We start from the raw sequence: 24,269 nt of genomic DNA on the forward strand, positions 1-24,269 counted from the left end.
AGAAGTAAACTAGAGAGGCGCTTTATTAATTCCTATCTCTAAACCTCAGGTGTGGCTAGCCTATGTATGGGCAAGGTGGCGGGGGGTAGGGGTGGTGAGGGGAGATGTTCTTACTCATTCTTATCCCTTGCCCAGGTTTTCATTCTGTGTCAAATCTAACCTTTCGTGTTTAGCTTTGCAGGGATGCCAACAGGACAACTATGAGGTAAAATACATAGTGACTTCCCCATTTTAACTGCAATTTTGGCCAGACTGCCAGGGGTACAGACAGGGAGAGTTTCCAAAGATCATAGGCCTTAAAGGGTCTTTGACTGCATGTGATACTTTTTTGCACCTGGTAATATATGCTGACCATGGTCCTACATGAAGTATTATAATAGCACCAAACCTCTCCTCCACTGCTTCCTGGGATTACCTGTATCCCTAGTTGTAAATGAGTGAGTCATTCACAACTGGATACCCTACTTTGATAACTTCACAGATATATAAGTTATAGATAGCACACACCAGCAGTACAGTTTTGCCTTGTTTTACCAAGTCCCCTGGCAATATAGAGCAACAGCAGTAGGTTCTTGAGAAACACCTGAACCATCAAAGAACATTATTTTCCACATTTATGTTCCACTCAACATCATAAATCAATAAAAACAGTTAATACACAACTTTCCTGTCCCCTAAATATAAGAGACTGAAGCACTTTACATCGTAAAGCAACTAAGTTGCTCCATGCATTAAAGTAAATCCTCTACCACTCGGTTCAAAGTGGCCTTACACTGTTAGTTAAATGGGTTTCATTGGCCCTAGTGAAATCGTTCACCTTCCTAAAAACATTTTGCAGCAGTTCCGCACAGCTGGCGATCTTAACATCTTCCTTCTCCTTCCGCTTCTTTCCTCCCTGTCTTCATCACTACAAGCACAGGAACAAAAGCATGTATGTAATACATCTCCAGAGAGAGAGAGAGAGAGAGAGAGAGCAGGGCAGGATGAAAACAGCCACAGGCTTCTCCATAGTGGTTGTGCACCTTCAGAATGTGCCAGGAAGAAGTACACATTCAAAGAATATAAATGTACTCTACATTAGAGCCGTGTCGGCTTTTGAAGCTTCCTGAGATCTGAAGTGCTATTTTAATTAGAAACCCTGCAGGTAGAGTTCCCTCCCCAACACACAGATTTCTTGCATTATCTGTGAGTTTTCCTGCAAGATGATTTATTGTGCATACAATTTTGCTTTATGTCTAATGTAAATTACTCTAGCTAAATGCCAGCTACCCTCCAAAACTCAGTCCTTTGGATCCAATAAGCCCCACAGTCCAAATGTCTCACTGTTTGTCAAGGAGTCAGGTTTTACGAAAGCACAGATTTAGATTTGTGAAAATACAGAGTAATTAATATTGGCTCATGGTTTTGTAAGAAGAAATTCACATTTGACAGAGGACACTAAGAGTTTGCCATATTTTAATATTAATTTTTATCAATTGTTGGATAACGTAGTGAAATGTACATTTACTATTTGCCCCAATAAAGCTTGACATATCCATCGATCTCTATTCATGTTAACTGCTAGTACAATACAAGCTTGTGGTGGAACTAGAGCACCAAATAAATAAAAATTCCAAGAAGTTATTCAAACAATAAAATGAAACAAAAAAATCGATTAAAGAAGCAGTACTGAATCAATGCAATTATAAATGTACACATCAATCACACTCCACATAACAGTGAAGAATAGAATTTTCTTAATCACAAAAGATGGCTACAGAAAACAGGATTAAGCCATCCAGCAATCCTGCTCTTGAGACAATTAGTGCTGAAAAGTCTGTGGTATTCCTGCTGGTCATCCTGCTGTGATGGAAAGCAGTGACAGAAACGGAATTTGTGGGCGTCTCAGCAAAAATTGATAATTCCTCTCCAGGATGACTAGTTCTGAAATTACCTCTTCAAATAAAAAATCTAAGAATAAAAGGAATATGTACAACACAATACCGTACAGGCAGTAAGGCTGCTGGCATTCAGGACTGCACCAATATCTCATACGACATATGCCTAAAATACAAATCAAAACATATAGGGTTAGATCCTCAGCTGATGTCAACTGGCTTAGGTCTATTAATGTCAGCGGAACTATATCAGTTGACACCAGCTGAGGATCTGGCCCTTATTCTCTTCTTAGAAGTTAGGATCTATGGGGGAAAAGTGTATGCAAGCACCTGAAGCATGACAGTCAATGTTACTTTCTACATGAGGTGTTGTATTTGCTTAAGGCCCTAGTAGTTGCCAAGTCTCCGAAATATGAGGCCCCAAAGTACCCGTCAAGGGTTTGGAAAAGAAAAGCTTTTGCCAGAGGCATACAGTGTTTCATGTCTGGAGTACAGTGTCCAGTTTGGAGACATTTCAATATAGGGCAGCAAAAATAAAAGGAAAAAAAGAACAAAATTAGGGTTTAGTCTTTTAGAAGGCTATTAAGGAGGAATTGCACTGATCTAAATGACAGCAGAATCTGACCTAATGTTTAGAACTGGATCTTTGAGAAAAATGTCCATAGATATAACCATCATATCTCTTCTCTTAGAATTGGGGCTCTGGCTGTTGCAGCCTCTGCTACAAAGCTCTTGTGGGGAAAGCAGAAGAAATAGCTTGCTGTGTTGCAGCAGTCAATCCTGGATAAGTTTTAACAGTCAATTCAGGTCCTAGGCAACTTTAATAATCTTTGTTTATCTTGCCCTCCAACCAGAAGGGAGTGATGGGAGGAATATACAGACACAGAAACACATAAAAAGCTGAACATAATTGTATTGCAATAAGACTAAGTCACCTACAGTAACTTCTCCTGGTTCATCCTTTACGTCCCTGGCTCTGCTTGACTCTCCTTGATGTCTAGAGCACTTCCAAGCTCTGATTTGCATACTCCAAAGTGGGACTGCTCTGATCATCCAACAGTTTACCCAATAAAGGAGAAAAGTCTGCCAAGTCAGGTTAAAAGCTCAGCCATCTTTCCATTCCTATACTAGCTCATTTGTCTCACTTCCTCCTGCCCCTGCCCCCAGCAGATTTCTCATCCCCACTCACCATCTTGTGTCCCAGTGCGGTTCAGCTGATTGGCCAGATAGCAGCCAGAATGAGTATCTTCCCACAATGGTCTAGCCTCGAACTATATCACCATTTTAATTATCCTTCTAGGATATGAATATTCCAAACCTCTGTGTATACAAACACCAGTACTGAAAAGATGGTTCCATTCTTCCTCAGCAGCTACTGTTACCTTCCAGCAGCTGGTTAAGTAAGGACACAATTACAGAGGAAAGACTAAGGTGACATAGCTTGCTCCAGACTTTCCGCATTTTTAAAATGTCAAGGTGATTTGTACCTGCCAATAACTCAAACCAAAAAGAACAGAATGATTTGATGAAAGCGTGGGCATGAAAGCAAATGGATAAAATGGGGCAGGCACAAATGAAATAAAATACCGAAATATGTTGAATTTAGTTGACCTCAACTGTAAAGAAACTAGATGGATTTTGTGTGCTAAACATTACAGTACGTATTAGTGTGTTACTGGAAAGGTCCAGTGGTTTATTTGTCATGAAACAAGTTTCTATACTGATCTTTCTGTCCTCCAGCATTTTTGGGCATTCTGTAATGTTATTCTTTATTGCAACTTTAATTTAAACATTGCTTCCTTAATTAAAATGTCAAAACATATTTTTGCAGCACCTAAAATAGTCCTTATATCCCCCTCCCCTCCCTGGATGTAGACCTTATTTGGAAAGTTAGCAGGTGTTCTTCAGCTGCACAGCATATTTCATTTTGTTTTATTTCTAAACTATATTTTTGGGTTGACAAAAACAAATAAGCAATCTAGTCTCTTAAATTTTTGCTTAGCTTTTCCTTCATATTATCATTGCTCTTTCATCACTGAATATGCCATCTAAAGTACAGTTTAGACAGTCATGACCCATTCACTACAGGAGACATGATTAGACAAATTTGATTGCCAATTCTGTTTACTAAGGGCTTGATCCAAAGCCACTGAAGTCAATAGAAAGACTCCTATTTGACATCAATGGTTTGTACAGTGCTACTGTAATTCAAACAATGAAGACATCATTACTTCTATTATTATTTCGTATGACGACTGTGTTGATGTTTGTACATTTGCTACTTTAGAGTATTTTATCCAACTAAACAATTCACTTTTTCAGATGGCATACATATATCAACACTGGCTTGCCATGGTTTTTCATTGAAAATGGCAATTACATATCTCCTAAACTTATGGTTTTGATGGACTATTAAAGTTTATCCACCGAGCAGGCTGATGACAACTATTTTCTTTGCTTTAATTGTTCTGAAAATAAAAGCTTTAAGTAAGTAGATAGAAAGACAAGTCAGTTGTAAGACATTCTTTGCAGGGTGGTGTTGGGATGATATAAAATTCTTGCCAATTGCCCAGCTTAAGTTTCCTACTGGAAATTGTGAAGCTTGCTATGTTCCAGTGACAATGTTTATACTACATACATAAATTACATGGTAAATTTCACATAGTGCTACTGAATTTAACTTTAGAAGCAGTATTATCTACCAGAGTATTTAGAATGAGAAAGGATATGTTGTGTATAACTGCTACTGCAATAGCCACTCTATAAATAAATAAATTAATGTTCTAGGAAAATAATATCTCTTGCAGTTTCCTTGGTAGGGGTAACTGAATATAGACAAATTAAGGTTCTGAAAAAAATAAATACATGTAGATGCAAATATGCCCATTCCTTTGCAGTTGCTGATAATCTCTTGGGAGTAGAAACCAGCATGATTCCACTGCACTGGGAAAGGCAGGATTTCAGGAAGCCATGCAAGCAATGTTCACCTCCTACGAATACCAGAACTCAGCTCCATGTCTGATTGCTATACAGCAGATCATAGGAGACAGCTGGAGGTAGAGACTGGGTGCTGTGCAGGATGGGACTGGAATCCTTCTATTGTTCTTCAGTATGACCTCTTCTGGGATATGCACCTCCTTCCTGGTGTCACTGAGTTTTATTCTCAAAAAATAGTGCCCACTGATTTCTCCTGAGCATCACTTCACAGCACTGAACATTTAAGACCATGTGGTTCCAATCACCTCTTTTACTGGACTGGCTGGGAATTGAGGGCACTCAGCATCTACCAGGAACAGGTCCTTAGAAAGGATGGCTTCTGGGAGAAATTGTTCTGTATACATGTTGAAAAGTTGACTCTGTGTTCTTACTTCTTAACATATTAATCAATTAATGAAAAAGCATGTAAATATTACAATTTTCTGCTGAATTTTTTTGCAAAAATGTAAGGATATGATATTGATATTCCTGAATAATAAATCTTAGTTATCAATGAACACAAGATTGTCCAGTTGCTTTAAGAATAAGTGGATCATGTTATTACTGATTTTTAATCTTGCTGACTTCAAGTGGAAGGAAGGTTGAGGTTTTCCATTATCCAAACTTTATCCTTAAGCTTTCTTCCACAGAAGAACTTGTAGAGTTAGAAGAGTGAAAGCTTTAAATATTCATTAGTAAAAGGAATTTGTTAACTTTGCTTAAGAAACAAAAAGGTCAAAATGTATCCTGTGTGTAACTCCACTGAAGCCAACAGATTTACATCTAGAATGAATGTATCTTTTTAAATACAATTTACCCAAAGTCTTTAAAGACATTTGTCATAAACAGTTAGTTAAGGGTTAAGGTTTTTGTCTACCTGTAAAGGGTTAACAAGCAGTACCTGTGGACACCTGACCAGAGGACCAATGAGGGACAAGATTATTTTCAAATCCGTGTGGAGGGAAGTTTTTTTTTTTCTGTTCTTTGTTTTTTGGAGAGTCTCTCTTGGGAATTAAGAGAGTCCAGACAACTTAATCAAGTCCTCCCAGGTTTCTGCAATAAATTCTTCTATTCAAGCTAGTGAGTATTAGCAAGGAACTAGTATTCTTATACTTTTATTTCTGTATTTGCAATTCTGTGTTTTGCTATAGAATTTCTTTAAGTCTGTACTGTATTGCTTTTACTGAGAAAGAAGGGAGGGGGAATTCTCTCCAGAGATTGATAAGTTTAGACCCTGTATATTGTTCCATCTTGGGGACAGAGACAGTGACTTTCTTTTTTATTCTTAATAAATTCTTTTCTATTAAGGACTTGGTTGGTCTTTCCTTGGGTGGATTCTCAGGGAAAGAGGAGGAGGGAGGTATCCCTCTGTAGTTAGATCCCGGTGTCTCTCCTAGGAAAAGGGAGGGGGGAGGAAGCAGGGGGGAATGGTTTATTTCTCCTGGGTGTAAGAACTCCGTGGATTTGGGGCTCTTGGGATCCCCAAGGATTTTGGGGAAGGACTGTGTCCCAATCCACGTACCTGATTGGGTGGTGGCAGCTTTTACTAGATCTAAATTAGGATTTTAGTTTAGAGGGAAACCAAGGCAGGTCCCCACATTGGAACCCAACAGCTCCAAGTGGGGGTGAGACCTATGACAACATTATTGAACAAGTATATGTGTATTAATCTTGCATTTTCTTCAAATAAATGAATTGAGTCTAAAACAATTTCCATGACATCTGTATTAATCATCCAGCTAGCAACCTGATGTTCAGCTAAGATTGTCTGATGTGTAAAGTCAGGTGAGAATGGAACATTATTAGGAATGAGAGAATTAAGCCTTCCTGACTGCAGATGATGGGAGTGTAGTGAGACTTTAAACTTTGTGCCTGCCTAGGATTATTTGGGGAAACAGCCATTATAAAAGACCACATTGCATTTGGGATTTTATGATTGTTAAACAATTTTGTTATTTCTGCTACTTCTACAGAGGGAAAGGACACAAACATGGAGATCTCAGCTCTGTCACAGCTGCTCTTCTATTTTACTTGCAAACCAGTAATGCAGGACTACAGTACTCTAGCAGAGATCAGCACAAGTGCAAAACTTGCTGGGCCATAAGTAGAACAAAATTCTGATCCCATGAATTGGAACTTGCAATACTGGCAAAGGGTATCTGACAACTGGGAACAGGAAGGGGGACTGCTGAGGGAGTAACAAGACCATTTGTTTTCTTCAGATTACTCACCTATGAGTGGAGAGACAAAATTACTAGGAGAACTTACAAACATAGTCACGAGAACGAATGGGCCAAATTCGGCTCCTACATTCATCCCGAGCAACCCATTGATGTCAAATGGGAAACTATCTGAATTTAAATTGCTATATTGGAGAGAAACTTACATTCAGATGGTTTTTGAATAGTACTTAAATGGCAGAAGCTTAGTTATTTACATCTAGAATACAAGGGGAAACTCCAGGTTGTTCTACTTCCCTCATTTTCCATGACATGATGAAACAATAATCCAAAAATATACAAGACGGACAGTTTTATATGCATTTTTTGGCACATTGGTTTAAAATCACATCATACAAAATGTTACATGAAAGAATCTGACAAATTATGGTCTTCCACTTTGAAAAAAAATAATTTTGTTAACTAAAGTACTGTACAATGGATAGCATTACACAATAGCTATGCTGCACTATGAAAATTTCACCTACCCTGGTATTTATGATATTCTTTATTCTCAGAATGGGAAACATCAAAGAATATTTAGCAGTCAAAAAGCTGCAAATGTCTGGCTTTTTAATGGTGCCCACTCTGCATTTTCAGAGTCAACTGTGGTACTCCATAGTTTAAGCTAATTTGTATGCTTACTTTTGTGTCCCTATCAGATGCTTTACAGTAGGTATATCAGCATAGAAACTACAAGACTACAATGCCTGGAAGAAAATTCTGCAAAATAGGGTAGCTTCAGTTTTCAGTAGTTTTTTTTGGTTTTGATTCACATGGAACCATATCTGCTGGGATTTTATTTTGAGTTTTAAGTGGGAACACAGTCCAACTCATTCAAATCCACTTCTTTCACCTAGTTTCTTTGTGAAATCGCAGATCACCCCAGGTTTGCTCAGGCCCACTTTCACTTGAAAAGATTTTCCAAAATTTAGTGAACCTGTGTAAGCTGTCAAGTATGTAATGAAGCCAGGCAAGTTTCCAGTGGCTTGGGGATTCTCTCATTATGACATCATTCTGAGCCTGGAGGAGCTGGGAAGACTAGACAAGGGGCAACTTGCTGTTCTTTTGGATTTTTTGAACCTTCTAGATTTTTTTTTCAAGTTTTCAATGGTGCAAACTTTGACAGTTTGCAAAATATCCCCCTCCCACCCCTTAATCTGAAGGATTGTTTTTTCAAAGGAAATTTTCATCGTCATCATCTTCTATGGACCTCTGTAGCATCTTTTATCCAATATAGATCTCAAAACACTTTATAAGCATTACTCTAAGTGTCATTAGAAAACTAAGTGCAGATTTTCCATTGCAATGCTCTACATGTAGTCGTTTACACAAGGGTAAATTGGATGCAAGGTAAAAACCCACTAAGATTAAGTTTATTCAAAATTTAACTAAAGCAGTGTTGCATAGTTGTGAATGGTTATGTAAGTCCCATGATATTCTCATTCCTGGTTATCTCATTCCTCTGTCTTTGATACACTCTAGCTCCTTCTGTAAGCAGGGATATCTTGCTCTTTTCAATCTCTGTTTCACTCTGATATCAACAGATATAATCCAAGTCCCTTCCATGTTAAACCTGCTGTATGACATGATGGAACACTTCTGGAGTAGAAGATTTTTCGAACATCAGGCATTTGCACCTGTACAAGCACTTAGGGAACACAAATATAGGAATTGCCTTGGATGGGGGTGATGGGTCAATCTGGTGAAAATGCCATTTTAAATTAAATCTACTAAAAACAATTATTGCATTCACATTTGGAAGGAAGTCTTAAAATGTAGGAATCAGGTGTCACTCCCAGATTATTGCTTCATTAGCCTAATGTACAAATGCTCATAATGTACAACTGCTCTCTGACCCTTCTAGGACTAGCTAGTATTTTAATCTCTTCATTGGTTCCAGGGAAACTCTCTCCTCAAGTCAGTCCATTTGTTTTCTACAGTTTCTTTATCCTGCAAGGAATCCTGCATATGCTCTGTGTTACTAGTTTTATACTGGAACCCACATGGATTTCAAAAGGAACGTCTTGTAGTGTTGCTAATCCCTCAAATAACTCATAGAGGAATTTAAATTATAGCTCTTGAGTTTCCTACTTTAATTTTCAACTTTCCCTACTTTGAAGAACTCTCTTTTGCACTGCTGTTTCCTGTCCCAGAAAAGCTATTATTTTCCTTTGCAGTACAAGGAAATGTGCCTCACATGGAATATCTTTGTTTCCAAAGCCTGTTATTTGTTTGAAATTCCCCTAGCATAGGCTTTTTATATACAACTGCCAGGTGTTGTCAGCAATGACAAGGGCAAGGTTTAAGTAGATAGGGGTCTCTCTGAAAATAATGAAGCACCATTGGATTGAGCCCCTACCCAGAATTTCTGGGACCTCCATTAGGGAAATGTTACTTTACCACATCACTTTCCCCTTCCCCATTTGCTAAACCCCGCTCTCACTTCAGTGTCAGTGGGTAGCACAGTCTCCGAGTCCTGAGGTGCAATCAGGCAGGCTTGTGTCCAGTTCTTGGGAAGTGGTATGTGGTTCTGTCCTGATGCTCCACTACCTAATCCAGCTATACTGATTTCAGTTTTATTTAGGAGATTTAGTATGAGGACCCTCACTAGACCACCCTCAGCATCTTTAGAAAAAGCCTTCTTTGCTTTGCATCCCATCAAAGAGTCCTCCAAATGCCATAGGCTCCTCAGTGGAGGGGAAACAGTAGCATACAGGACCTTTGAGCAAAGTCTTTACCACAAAGTGCTTCCATTTTCCCCGCCCCCTTTCAGTTTAATTGCACTATCAAACCAATTCTGAGTTTGTAAAACAGTTATGGGTGACTCCCAAAATGTCACTGAGGGAATTCTGGGTACAAACGTATGCAAATGAAGCCTCCTCGGTGGCAATACTTTCTCCTGTTCACCAAAAGATGGAGGCAGAGGGCTCCTTCCCTTCTAGAGCGTCTATCCATCTGGAGTTCTGGAAAAACAGTTTAGGTAGATGAAGCAACTCTTTGGCCATTCTTTCCCCCTATTTACCAACAGATGAAAGCCAAGAGCTCCTTCTGCTCTAGAGCTTCGGGTTGTAAGGCTTACATGTGTACACATTTCTTCTGTGCGAGATCTCAGCTGCAATTTTTGGCACCTTTATGGTATCCTGTGATTGCTTGTCTGTATTACAGCCTCACTGATCTATAAGACACAATGTTCTTGAAACATTTTATACCAGAGCATCCCTCTAATATGAATGGGTTTTTTGTCATTTGACTCCACTATCACATCATATCAATTTACTTTTCTTCTTCCTCTCCCAATTCTCTGGCTCTGAATTTTCTTTTGCTTTTCACCAGTTTTTCTGCAAACCATTGCAAACTGCCCTGTCTTTCCAATGGCATTACAAAATTGCCTTTGTGCAATTTTGACTTGCATGCCTTTTAAGCCGTATTTGTAACAATTCTGTCATCGTGGGATAGACAGATCACACTGAACCTTATTATACCCTTGAGCTTTTGACTGCTGACCCACATTCCTTTTTAAAGCATTCATTGAGATCACCTTCTTTTCGATTCATGAGACTTGGTGCTCATAAAACTCTAGCCCTTGCAATCTGGAAAAAGTGAAGTTGTTCTGCTAGTAATCATTGTCTTAACTGGGTTGAGCTACAGTTACCCATTATTTGATTTGCAATTATATCTTCTGTAAGTGTCCCATAATCACATTTTTAACCTTTTAATTTTGTCTCAAAGGCATCTAGGGACTTTTCCTCTCCGTAAATTGCCTCTCTAAAGGGTATACTTTTTAAATGCAACCTTCCTTTATGTCAGAATTGCACTCCTCCCCAAGTCTCTTCCACTGTTTGAAAAAAAAATAAAAATCTGCACTTCTGAACCAAACACAATAAGAGGGCCAGTTCTCTTCAGGTTTCTACTCTCCAGTAGCTGTAACACAAAAAAAAGAAGCTCTGTCTCAATTTTACCAGTGCTTGGCTGATACTAGTTTGAGCTCTAGAAACAAAGGGCCCAGTGCAAGGTAAACCCAGGAGTTTGGCTACCTTTACTACCAATGCAGGATTTATAGCTCAGAAATGACTGCACATACATGCATACAAAATTGTGCCTAGCCTCTGCTTTAGTCTAAGCTTGGTGTAGCCAGGATCAGGTTGCAAAAGAGCAGTAAAGCACTTAAGTCTTCAGTATCTAGTACTCTACAGGAGTCCTGTGGCTCTTCCAGCAGCACCAGAACAACCCTGTTGTATGCAGAACTTGCCCTGCAAGAAGTATGGCAATGCAATCATGCAATTTAGGAGGAACTCTACTGTAGCTCCACAACAGGGGTGGAATTAAGAGCAGAATTTGACCCAGAGTCTTCTTGTGAAGAGTCTATAAATCATGCAAAAGCCTAAACTTTTCCGGGAGGGGGGGTATTTTGTTTGTTTGTTTTGGCATACAAATGTCAAAGATTGTGGATCACCATGCAAACATCCAAACAGCTACCAGCCTCCATATATAGTTAGGTAGAGCAGACACAAACTTAGTCAGCAATAGGTACCACTGTCAATAGCATGCTAGCCAGTTTTGCATAAGTTGCTTTCAAAAGAGGACCGTCCATTAAAAGGGCTATTTGTTTCCATTTTGGAGGCAGCTATATAAGCATTCTTTTAATAGTATTTACTTATTAATGAAAAGATACAGTCATCTCAAAATGGACTTTTATATATATATAAAAATGTTGCTGGGCAAAGCTAATTTTCAAACACAGAAGGCCAAGGGCCAAAACACCTTAGATCCTGAACTTGGAAAATTTGTGTTACCTTATTATTAGCTGCCATAAAATTAGCAACCTGTATTTTCCAGTCTGGCTTCCGAGAAATAGAAATGCTGCCTGTTTCAAGTCAGCCGCAAATATATATATATGCCAATGAAAGTTAGTGGGGATGTTGTTGATCTCCACAATAGCATTGGGATTTACTAAGTTCTTTATATCATGATCCAAAATGCCCAGATCCAGTGATGGAAGATTTAAAATTTTGATCTGGGTTTTCTTATTTTTAAATTCAAGGTTTTGAGCTTTAAAAAAGAAAGAAAGAAAGAATTGGAACATGGTGGGGAAACAGAATCTGGCTAGCACTAAAAAAGGTGTCCTAAGTGCCAATTGAAACAGGGAAAGTTTTTTAAACTTATGTGAAAAACATTTCCTTCCTCATTAAAATTTTTAAATTTGTACCAAAGCAAAACACTACTTCTAGAATGGGTTAAAAATTAAATTAGTATCTGTTATTACAGATTGCAACTTTGTTCCCCAAGACAGTTTTCAGATTAGCTGCAATCAAAGGCCCTACACATTCCAAAGACAATATTTTCACTTGTACATTTCTTTAGCAGTTTGCAAAAATGTCTAGACTTATATTTCAAATATACTACTTACGTTCCAGCTACATGAACAAGCAGAATTTTTTGCTTGTACCAAATATTTTCCAGCAAATTAGGCATGTAGGAATGTACAGTGTTCCACACTGACAATAAATATCCCATTCATAACTTCCTAATATAGTAATCACACTAATAGTGTATTGCAATCCTTGCTTAATATCAAATTATACACACAGACAGAGATAAACACTTCAAATCATTAAAAACAGGCAGAAGAAAAAGCCCCCAGAAGGAATGTGTACTTTTTACACCAACATTAATGTATGTACACAGGACAATAGAATAGACACCATTAGAAGGCGAAGCCTCATTCACCACTCTAAATACCTGCAGTATTCCGCTATACTTAATTAGGGAACTACTGCAGTCACTACAGAGTGATGAACATAGGTATAGCACAAATGGAACAATGACCTCATAACCACCAGGATGAGATTCAAGCGCCTAAACCATACTTGTAGCTTATTAAGATAGGCCCCTGAAAAGAGAGACAAGGTACTCCTGATACATTGCGTTCTCCACAACCTAGCTTTACCCTACAACCGAGGAGAAGGATGCGGGAGAAGTGGGATGAAGAGGAACAGGCAGGAATAATTAGACCAAGGGGAGTTAAGACAATGGTCATCTGACCTGTGCCCTAGGACTGTCAGGGAGTAGCTTTCCAGATGGGCCGTATAGAATGTTCTTTGCAGAAAGTGCAGCAGTAATGGGAAGGTGCAAACCCATGGACACAGCAAGTACTGTCCATGTCTATTAGAGAAGCGAAACACTGATCTAAAGCTGATCATCCTGAGTGTCTGTGAAAAGTGAATGGCTTTGGGTTGGTAGGTCAGGATAGCTCTACCCTGATTGGTAATATCATTATGTTAGAGCTGGGTGAATAACTGATGTTTTTGGGGCACTGGCAAATGCAATTAAAAAAAAAGTCTGTTCATATCAAACCAAATCCAAAAATTGTGAAAAAAAATAGTGAATGCCAAAAATCCATTGCAGGTCAAATAAAATGGTTCATTTGACTGAAAATGGATTTTTCCAGGTAGAAGTGGAGGAGAACGACTCCCTCTTGTAACCTTTAGCTTATGGCACACAGTTGGGATGTGGGAGCCTTGGGTTTAGATACTTCCCTCTACCTAATGTGGAGAAGGGATTTGAACTTGAGTTTCCCACGTTGTAGGAGAGTGAGTGCCATGTGGTATTTGGAATAGGTCTCAATTGCTTCTGTTGATGCTGTTCTACTTTGTTGAATTAAATAGTAATTGGAGCAGGGACTTGAATTAGGTGAGCACCCTAACTACCAAGCTATAAAGTTACCCAATGCCTTTCATCATTATTATGAATTGCCACTGTCAGAAGTTCTCATGACCACAAGCCACTAGAAAGCATGTCCTTACCTACAACTGCATTCATGTATTCCTACTGACTCCTTTGTTTCCTGTGTTCTTTCTAAACCTTTCATTTTACAGGTCCTTGTCTTCTACTTGCAGCCTCCCTCCTTCTCTCTATCATTAAGGCATCATATGAGTGCTACCTTCTCACATAATAAATTATAGAATATCAAGGATGGAAGGGACCTCAGGAGGTCATCTAGTCCAACCCCCGCTCAAAGCAGGACTAATCACCAGACAGATTTTTGCCTCAGAACCTCAAGGATTGAATTTACAACCCTGGGTTTAGGAGACCAATGCTCAAACCACTGAGCTAGCCCTCATACAAACACTAGAACACTCCTCAACTCTTTATTCAAACCACCTCTCTTTCTTCCTTCAGATCCTTCCTTAAATGAGTAGCAATTCTTCTAGTCAATCTCGTAACCCTCTACTCCTCACTAAGAGTCTTCACACTGTGCTGTGTATGAAATGTAGTCCTATGTCTTGTCTGTGTTTGCCTTGTCTCTCTGTTTAGTCCCTGCTCAGGCAAAACTCCCACTGTTATCAGAATTTTCCCTCAGTAAAGTTAGAATAAGCACTGCAGGCCTTGGTGTAATAATAACAAATAAGTGATTATTTAAAGTGAACCATTTGATGGTTTGTTAAAAGACAAAATCCAAAAATCAGTCCTGCAAAGCTCATAAATGGACAGTTTTTACAGTATTCATTTAAGGTGGAACATGGTAATGGTAGGAAATTATTCTCTACATACAGAACTGTGTGTATTGCTACAATAGGTCAAAATAATATATTCCTCAAATGGAATTTAAAACCCTTGGGAACATGTCAGGTAGCACGGGTTTCACTGTATAAGGGAAATATCAGTTTTCACAAGTAGGGTGAACATGGAATTTTTATTGTGTACCAATATGGAGAGGGAATATATATATCCTAGTAGAAAAATTGTTAACACCACAATAGTGCCCCCACCCACTATTTCTTTCCAAAGCTTATTAATTAGTTTTGACTTGCTATTTATTTTCTGACATTTATGTGGTTATTGGTGGCTGAAGCACCTTTGCAGCACTCAACAGAAGGAACACACCAAACACATTTTCTGAGTGCGGTTCTAAAAAATTCAAGACTTGTGCAGATTTTTAAAGTATTAGTTACTCTATAATTTCTTCCTTCCTTCCCCCACCCCCATTCCAACCCTTTGTCTAGAATGTATCCATGCCAGACCTAATTTTCAGTAAAGAAAGCATAGAATTCACCATAGGAATAACTGCACAAGAATAGACTATATATTGCATTTAATTGGCCAAATATTTAGTGAGAAGCTGAGGATTACTTGCAAAAATATTGGTCAGTTACTCAAGTAATTATTGTGCAGAAAATTATTCAGTTTGCACATGCAGTGAGAGTTCACGTATATTTTCTTCATACAAAGCTTTACCTCTGCATTTACGAAGTGTGGTCCTATAATAACCAGTAATACAGTTAAAGAACTCATATTTGTAAAGTGCTAAGATTTTTTAAGAAATGTGCTGAGCATGCTCATTTCCCACTGACACATTCAATGCCTGGCAGGATTGGTCTCTGAGCAATAGGGATTAATCAGGGCTAAGTCCCACCAGTAATGTTTCAGATAGGTGGTGTAGTAAGAGGCAGTTTTTTGGTGAGGATGGGACTGGTCCAACCCCTGCAAGTTAATAAATTTATATAGTTTAATGCCAGAAGGAATCATTAGAGCATCTAATCTACATTTTACCCACTCACAGAAGGATCTGGGATCAATATAGGGGTCTGACTAAAAGCATAATCTTCCAGAAAGGCATCCAGTTTTGATCTGAGGACATAAAGAAATGGGGAATCCATCACTTCCTTTGGTAGTTTGTTCCAATGGTTAGTCACCCTCAGCATTACAAATCAGCCCTTATTTCTAATTTGAATTTATCTGGGTTCAGCTCCCTGCTGTTGATTCTCATTAGGCCTTTCTCCACAAGATTAGAGAGATCTTTAGTACCTGGCATTTCTTCCCCAATCAGACACAAAACAAAGTCACCTCTCAATTTTTTTTAATTTATTTATGTATTTATTTATTTATTTTTTGTGATCAGCCTAACAGATTGAGCTCTTTCAGTCTCTCACAGGGAGGTATTTTCTCCAGCCCTCAAATAACTCTGGCTCTTTTCTGCACCCTCTTCAGTTTTTCAACATCCTTTCTAAAATGTGGACATCAGAACCATATACGGTATTCCAGTAAAGGTCTCACCTCCAATGCTGCATACAGGGTAAAAATCCCCTCCCTATGACTACTTGTAGATCCCCCGTTTATACATCCAAGCATCACATTAGCCCTTTTTGCCACAGCATCACAGTGGAAGCCCATCTTAAGTTGCTTGTCCACTATCATCCCTACATTTTTTTCAGTCGCTGCTTCCCAGGTACCTAAAAATGGGGGACTATGTCCTGCATTCCTTGCTCCTAGACGTGTAACTTTGCATTTGGCTGTATTAAAACACATTTAGTTTGGATGGTTCCAGCTTAGTCAAGTGATCCAGGTATATCCAGAGCCAGGGTATGATAGCTCTGTCCTTATCATTATTTACCACTCCACCAATCTTTGTTTCATTTGCAATTTTTTTTTATCAGCAGTGATCTTACATTTACTTCAAAATCATTGATGAAAATGTTGAATGAAAATGATGAAAATGTTTAATAGAACTGAAGGCATGCGAGTGCCCGTCGAGTGAAATCAGTGAGAGGAGTATGAAGCAGATGGGACTGGTTCGGATATACTGGCCTCCATACTGCTAATGAGAGGGGACACATCAGTGTGAATTAATTTATTAAGAATATTCTGATTATTTTCTTCAACATTTATGTTTACTTTTGAAATACCATTTTTTAAAGAATGAAACATCCTTGTTATAGTGGATTGTTCTACCACCTCACTGTTTCAGATTTCCTGGTGTTTTCATAATACATTGGTAAGTAGCAGGTCATACTTAGCAAAACTGGAGTAATTCTGAACTCTGGGGATGCTTGAAGGCCAAAGAATGGGTGAAAAATGTATAACTAGGACCTTACCAGACTTCCAAATTGCTTTCAATGAAATAACACAATGAACCTGAAACAGGCTTTTTATTTTAATACTACTCTACTCTACAAAGTTATCAGAGACTACAAAGAAAATATACTTTTATGTGTGGGATTAACGATCATTTTAAAACTGAATGGCAAAGGGCAGAATTATTTTTGGTTTGTTTCAAGTGACTAGTCTGGTATTAGTGTTTAGAAAAAATGTAATTGGACCAGAAAGTTTTTGGTAATCCATGAGAGCTTTTACTTTTAGTTCTGGAAGGTCAAATGCTACTTTTTCTTACAAGAAAACCCACATTATTCTGATAAGTAAGGTTTGATATTTTATAACCAGGGAGGACTAGAAATACAGTTAGTAGCACTTAGAAGCCAAGAAGCCCAGATATCAATTGATATAACACATTCACAGAGCCCCTATGATTTGAGAGCCATTAGAGTCCCCCACCACCTTGATATGGGGGGGGGGGGAACTCGAATGTTTGGCACACTGAAGCCCTCAAATCCTCCTCCTGCACCCTTCCCCAACCTCTCCAGAAATGAGGGGATTAAAACAGTCGGTAGCCCCTTGGTCCCACAGTATTTTCTGGCACTGGTCCAAGGCTGAATGTAGCGAGTCTTTGACAAGTGTAATGTTCACCTCTAATAGAAGTTTAACCTAAACTCAGCATTTTCTATCACGAAGCGGTCTAGTTCACAGGGATTTCTGTGAATGTTTTATTCTGGACTCATGAAACTGTGAGTGTGTCAGAGGAATTACAAAGCATATTCCATGTTACACAACATTGTGGAGGGGGGGAAGGGTTATTAGAATAAAAAAGTTCATGACTCCCTAGTCAACTGTAAATTAGGACCTTTCAAACTGAAATGTTTTTCTGGAGGACCCCAAAATTCAAACTATTTCCCCTTATGAGAAGGGGACTGCTATTGTACTAGCCAGCAATCATCTGAAATGCAATTCTATTTTTTTCTTTGATGTATGTGCATGAAAGTAGAATATCATGAGATAAAATGGTTCCTTATATTGCTGTTATTTGCCTCTAATATAGCTAGTTAGTTATGTAAGAACACATTAGAAAGCAAATTTATCAATTGTATAGTTTCTTTCATGTTCCACTTTCTTGATGTAAATCATCCAGAGCTAGGTTATGTTATTATCAGTCAGGTATTTTCAATATGAACCCAAAAAACAAAACAAACAAAAAGGTTAAAATATTCAAAGGGAACAAGAAAGCAGGGGAGGGTGTGTGGAGAGGAGATAGCAAATAGTAAAGCTAATGCAATTCTGCAGCTAGAGGTAAATTTATGGTCCAGCTTGGTGTAGATTAGGTTAGGAACAAGGCAGCTTTATTTTCAATACTGCCTACATTAATCCAGCATGGGTGGCCTCCTGGAGAGTTAAAAACATGTTTTTGTACAGGCGCATGTGTCCTATCCTTATAGTCAGGTACACTAAGCTAGCTTGTATAATGTTTTTCCAAAAATATGACACATTATAGACATTTGTTTCTGTAAAACAGCTTCAATATTACAAAATTTTCATGCATTTTCAATGTTTAACTGTTGAACAAATCTGCTTTTTGAATTTTTATTGTGAGGTTTGGTGATGAAAGTGTTAATATTCAAAACCTTTATGAATATGGATTAAAGGGGCTTTATTTGCCTCCTCTACCAAAGTAAATCATTATAACTATACTGAATTCAGTGGAGTTACACAGCTGAAAATTAGTACAAGTCAAAGGAGAATCACATCCAAATTTCATGAATGTTCACAAACTCCTTCCCCCCCCAATTTTTGTACAAGCCACTTTTACAAGCAAGGTACTTAGAAAAATTGTATGGTTCCCTCCCCTTTGGTTGTGCAAAATAAAAGGGAATGGGGGTATCTGAGGTTATACGTTTTACTCACAGTATAGCTCACAGAAGAGCAGAAATTAAAGTAGTAGGGGAAAGTCAAGGCAATGATGATTTATGAGGGTGTGTCACAGTTCCCACAGAGGCTGAAATCCCCATCACCCTCTAGAAACACCATTAGGTTCATGAGAGTCAGAAAAAGGTTACCACAGACCAGCCACTGAGGGAAATTGAATGCATTATTCATTGTGAGCCTGATCCAAAGCCCAGTGAAGTCAATGGAAGTCTTTCCTTTGCCTTCAGTGGGTTTTGTATCTAGCCCTAACTTACGTAGCTGGGACCAGTTGATAAAGAAGAAAACAGAATAGGTTAGCAGCAGTTGGAGCTCTGTGCATGTATAGAAATTGGATATGAGCTAGACTCATTATGTCATCTAATCCATACCTGTAATAGGGTAGGCTTCTTACTACATCTTCTAGTGCTTTGTTCTAGCCTCGTTTAAAATGTCAAAAACAATAGGGCTTCCACTACTTCCTTTGAGAGACTGTTCCACAGTGTAATACATCTTACTGATAGGAACTGATTCCTTCTTAATTTCATCAAATTACTTATTTCTCCTTGTGCCACCATAAACAATTTCTCTCCATCCTAGGAGTGAAATTCCAGCCCCATGGAAATGATGGGAGTTTTGTCTTTTACTTCAATAGGGCCAGCCTTTCATCCTTGGTTTTATATGCTTGAGATACTTTTAAGTTACTATCAGTTATCATTCAGCTAGGTGCTACCTGTTTATCTATTTTAATCAATTGCTGAAGATCGGATACAAGAGCTATGAGAATTGAACTGTTAAATCAGAGCAACTGATGGGAAAGGCAGAAACATCCATGCAATTTCCTGTCCTGTTGTCACATGTGATTAAACAAGTGAGCAAGAAAGGATCACTCTGCAGGTAAAGGCAAAAGAAGGCGCTGGCCCTTCATTATAAGCTATCTCTCTCACACACACACCTCAGAGAATGAAATTCAACCCTATGCTAAGGTACTGTACAATGCCTGGGCACCACTTATGTACCTCTTAAGCCCTGACAATAGGGCAAAGAAAGATGGTTTAAAAAGAAAAACATTTAAAAGTGGAATGGAAGAGAAGAGAAAGAGAAACTAAGTCCCAAATTTTTCTCTTCATGGCCCTAATCCTGCTCCATTAAAGTTAATGGGAGCTTCTCCAATGGTTTCAGTAAGCAGAGAATCAAGCCTCAGAACAGGAACAAAGGAAGAGGAAGCAAGTTACAGAAAGGGAAGGCAGGTTTTTTTCCCCCCTTTTAAGTCCCCAAAGCTCATAATTTCTCCCTCACTGTCTTTCTCCTTCCCCTGCTCCTATCCTCAAAGAGAAACATTTGGTTCTAAACATTTATAAAAAAAGCAGAAAAAGTGAGGTCACTTTTTTTTTTTAAGGTTTCACTTGTGACACCTGCATTTCCTGCGTGCCTACTCCTTATTGGGGCACATTGAGTACGATTTATACTAAGACCATGTAATATTGTAAGTTGAATTTAGTGTTGGACCTTCACTACCACCACTACCATTAACCCAATGCACACACTTTAATTTACTATGTGAACATTTACAAAACCACCATAAAATTGTTTACCTAGGTGAAATCCTCTTCTGTGCCGAGGCCCTACTCTTGAGGGCCTAAGTGGTTCATAAGCCTTCTTCTGATTCTCACCATTAGTCCTTAACACTTTTCTCAGTCTGTTCTTTTTCTAGGCTTTCAAACAAGGAGTTCTACCATCATGAAACATGGATTACATGAGGTAACACAAAGTAGATGGGGATTGCCTTAAAATCTGCTGATCAAACTCTTTCCTAGATGATGATGATGACCTAGAAGAGCAGAACATCTATGTCAGAAGAACTTCTTGGGTATATCTTAAAAATAGGCTGCTTTGGAATTGAAATTCAGTAAAACTCAGATCCATGATCATGTTTTCAAATCTTTTTCTACGACTAAAGGCTAATGAGAACATTTATATAAACAGCTGGATAAACTCAGAAATCACTGAAGACCTACTGTATTCAGCTTTTGTTTTTTCTTTATTACGTGACTAAGTCATTCTAAGAGCTTCAGGTAAAATGAGTATATCTGATCTATTTCCTTGGAGTACTTCCCAGTTGCTAGAGCCAAGCAAATCTGGAAATTTAAAATTTGGCAGAAAAAAAGGTAAATATGCCATCATTCAATATTATGATGCAAACAGATAAAATTACACAAAACTTGGTAGACTAGCCTGCCAATTTACAACCACTGCCAACCACAATAAGTAAAAACTAACTGTATGCCAATATGCCAAGGTATACAGATGAAGATATTACAAGGTTTCTATTCAATATTTTTATATGAGTCATCTCTACCCTTGTCCCTATATAAACAACTCATTTTTTCAGATCATGAAGAACTTTAAATTCAGGCAATTGAATTGGTCAGGCAGTCGTTGGTTTGGGAATGCAATATTTTGTGTTCTGTTTTTAGACCTGTTTATGTTGTGTGACACTTTTACTGACAGTTATTTTTTCTCTACCCACTTTTTAATTAAGTTGAGTGAAACTGATTGAAAAGTTTCCATTTCCTGGACATTACTGTGCTAATAAGCGATGGTCACATAAACACCACCCTAGACCAGAAACCTACTGACCGCAATCCTTACCTACATGCCTCCAGCTTCCATCCAGGACACACCACATGATCCATTGTCTACAGCCAAACTCTAAGATACAACCGCATTTGCTCCAATCCCTCAGACAGAGACAAACACCTACAAGATATCTAGCAAGCATTCTTAAAACTACAATACCCACCTGCTGAAGTGAAAAAACAGATTGACAGCACCAGAAGAGTACCCAGAAGTCACCTTCTACAGGACAGGCCCAACAAAGAAAATAACAGAACGTCACTAGCCGTCACCTTCAGCCCTCCACTAAAACCTCTCCAGCGCATCACCAAAGATCTACAACCTATCCTGAAAGATGAACCCTCAGTCTCACAGATCTTGGGAGACAGACCAGTCCTCGCTTACAGACAGCCCCCCAACCTGAGGCAAATACTCACCGACAACCACACAACAAAAACACTAACCCAGGAACCTATCCTTGCAACAAAGCCTGATGCCAACTCTGTACACATATTTATTCAAATGACACCATCATAGGACCTAATCACATTAGCCATGCCATCAGGGGCTCGTTCACCTGCACATCTACCAATGTGATATAGGCCATCATGTGCCAGCAATGCCCCTCTGCCATGTACATTGGCCAAACCGGACAGTCTCTACGCAAAAGAATAGATGGATACAAATCTGACATCAGGAATCATAACATTCAAAAACCAGTAGGAGAACACTTCAACCTCTCTGGTCACTCAGTAACAGACTTAAAGGTGGCAATTTTGCAACAGAGAAGCTTCAAAATAGACTCCAACGAGAAACTGCTGAGCTTGAATTGATATGCAAACTAGATACCATTAACTTGGGTTTGAATAGAGACTGGGAGTGGCTGGGTCATTACACATATTGAATCTATTGCCCCATGTTAAGTATCCTCACACCTTCTTATCAACTGTCTAAAATGGGCATCTTGATTATCACTACAAAAGTTTTTTTTTCTCCTGATGATAATACCTCATCTTAATTAATTAGCCTCTTACAGTTGGTATGACTACTTCCACCTTTTCATGTTCTCTGTATATATATTTCTTACTATATGTTCCATTCTATGCATCTGATGAAGTGGGCTATAGCACACGAAAGCTTATGCTCAAATAAATTTGTTAGTCTCTAAGATACCACAAGTACTCCTGATCTTTTTGATTGAAAAATGACATTGTGAAGTTACATATTTGTTATCTCCCTATATTACAATCACTATTTATTTGTACTGTGGTATGGCCTAGTGGGATCTAAAGGTCCCAACCAAGTTCAGGGCTCCTCTGTGCAAACAGAGTGAGAAACACTAGACAAGACAGCCAAAGGCTGGGAGAGTAAACAGAGGTAGCAACTATCTGAAGATCATGTACCAGATTAGAGGTAGACTCTAGAATGAGACCCCAAGCCCAATCTACTACTCTCTACCTCCCAGGTGGGTGCCCTAACCAGTGGGCTACAGAGTCATTCTTACTCATTCTCTGGCCAAATGACTGCTCCATTGTGGGGCGGGGTGGGGAGAAGGGAGGAGAGAGAGAGAAAACATGAGTGACTCATTTGGAGTCGAGGACATAGCATCCTGCAGGAGGGGCTTTACCCTTTTCAAGAATGGCCCAGAATCTGTTGGTGCTACATTAGCAGCCTGAGACCCCAATCAAGGCCTCCCAATATGCTAGATACTGTACAAACTTGTAAAGGGACAGTCCCTGGCCATAACATTAGCAGTGACCATTATTTAACAAGAAAACAAACCACAAAAGAAGTAGTTAAGGACTTAAATTCTCAGGCTACTCTCATCTTCCAGAATAGCCAGCTCTGTATATGGTTTTAAATCTACCCTTAACAACAAGTTGAATTTCAATTTAACTATGTTCTAGAACACTGAAGCCTTTGGACATTCTTACCTCACAGACCCAACCCAGTGGTCCTCCTGCAGAACTTCTTTGACTATCTTTTCCAGCCTTTTAAAAGATATTCTAGCTTTATCAGTGACCAACATTAACAACGATAGAAAAGAATGAAATTATTTAATCTTCAAGTTCTTACAGTACACCCAAGAGGGAATTGCAGCTGTTTCTATATCATGAAGTCCCTCTGAATATTGACAGCAGTGAAAACTACTTGTTTCATCATGCCCCCAACATGAGACTTTAGTCATAGTCTGAAATACTGAATCTTCCCTGGACATAATGGAAGTCAATAGGCAGATTTCCACTGATTTAATGGAAGCTGGATCAGGTCCCACAAAAAGATTCCAGCCAAGAAGTGTGTATTTCAAGAATTACAATGAAATGCATTTCAGACTAACAGATTTCCATCATGGTCTATAAGAGTTCTTTTCAACTGAGACATACAAGTATGTTTTTATATGCAGTTAAGATGTAGAGTAAAACACATGTAAGCTTGAATTTTAATTATTCACAATTAATGTTAATTGGTTAAAGCTAAGAATGCAGTAACATTAACAACATAGTGGATGAAGCCAAACAATGAAGATGGAGATGGTTGGGGCATTTGTTGAGAATGGGTGCTGATAAACACCCTCATATTGCCCTATGATGGACACCACAAGGAAGAGGGAGGAGAGGTAGACCATTGGGGACGTGGTGAAGGACCATTGAAGAGGAAATGAAAGGCATGGGAATGAAGTGGGATGAAATTTGCTGCCTCGCTCAAGAACGAAATGAATGGAGGAGAATGGTTGACGCCTTATGCTCCACTGGGAGTGAATAAGAGGAAGAAGAAGAAGAAGAATGCAGTA

The 24,269-nt window shown here is 38.7% G+C and overlaps 1 long non-coding RNA gene across 1 annotated transcript; it reads right to left on the reverse strand.

Moving 5' to 3' along the window:
• Window positions 1–788: 788 nt before the first annotated feature.
• On the reverse strand, window positions 789–23,345 carry LOC123365428. Its single transcript, XR_006577576.1, has 3 exons — window positions 23,261–23,345; window positions 20,458–20,693; window positions 789–907 (listed from the first exon to the last, which is right to left on the reverse strand). It is a non-coding gene; the product is annotated as an uncharacterized LOC123365428 (long non-coding RNA).
• Window positions 23,346–24,269: the final 924 nt, after the last annotated feature.

This window comes from Mauremys mutica, chromosome 2 (assembly GCF_020497125.1).
Source record: "Mauremys mutica isolate MM-2020 ecotype Southern chromosome 2, ASM2049712v1, whole genome shotgun sequence".
NCBI classification, from domain to species: domain Eukaryota; kingdom Metazoa; phylum Chordata; order Testudines; family Geoemydidae; genus Mauremys; species Mauremys mutica.